Source organism: Polistes canadensis, unplaced genomic scaffold (genome assembly GCF_001313835.1).
Source record: "Polistes canadensis isolate GaletaPanama2010 unplaced genomic scaffold, ASM131383v1 scaffold_345, whole genome shotgun sequence".
NCBI lineage: Eukaryota > Metazoa > Arthropoda > Insecta > Hymenoptera > Vespidae > Polistes > Polistes canadensis.
Genome location: NW_014569892.1, coordinates 118,436 through 119,094, shown reverse-complemented (window position 1 = coordinate 119,094; position 659 = coordinate 118,436). Strand labels below are relative to the sequence as shown.

The 659-nt window shown below is 25.0% G+C and overlaps 1 protein-coding gene across 7 annotated transcripts in view; it reads right to left on the bottom strand.

Moving 5' to 3' along the window:
- Window positions 1-659, bottom strand: part of LOC106791811 (voltage-dependent L-type calcium channel subunit beta-2) — an 88,413-nt gene that overhangs the window by 8,402 nt on the left and 79,352 nt on the right. The window lies entirely within an intron of this gene.

Here is a 659-nt window from a genome sequence, read left to right as displayed (position 1 = left end):
AAAAAAAATTAAAAAAAAAAGAAGAAAAAATAGAAAAGAAAAGAAAAGAAAAATATATATATATATACATATGTTACCGTCAAAGCCGAAAATCAGGCATTACTAGTAAATCCTCGGCATTACTATGTAAAAAAATGGCAAAGAAAAATTGGCTATTCTGTGTGTAGATAAAAAAGTGCACTTTAATTTAATATAAGTTTCATTAAAATCTATTTGCAAAAAGTATAAAAAATATTTGCCGAAAYTTTTCWAAGAAAYTGCAAAGATGCACAACTTACAGCAGTGCATTCTTTGCTATTTTATGAACCTTTGCAGATTAATTTATAACTCAAATTTGTACTCTACGTGTAGATAAAAAAGTGCAATTTAATTTAATATAAGTTTCATAAAAATCTATTTGCAAAAAGTATAAAAAATATTTACCGAAATTTTTCAAAGAAACTGCAAAGATGCACAACTTACAGCAGTGCATTCTTTGCTATTTTATGAACCTTTGCAGATTGATTTATGATTTAAAAAGGTATTCTACACGTAGAGAAAAGAGTGCTCCTTAATTTAATATAAAAATCATTAAAATCTGTTTGCTAAAAGTATAAAAATTATTCACCGAAATTTATCAAAGAAATTTTAAAGATGCACAATTTACAGCATTGCATTCT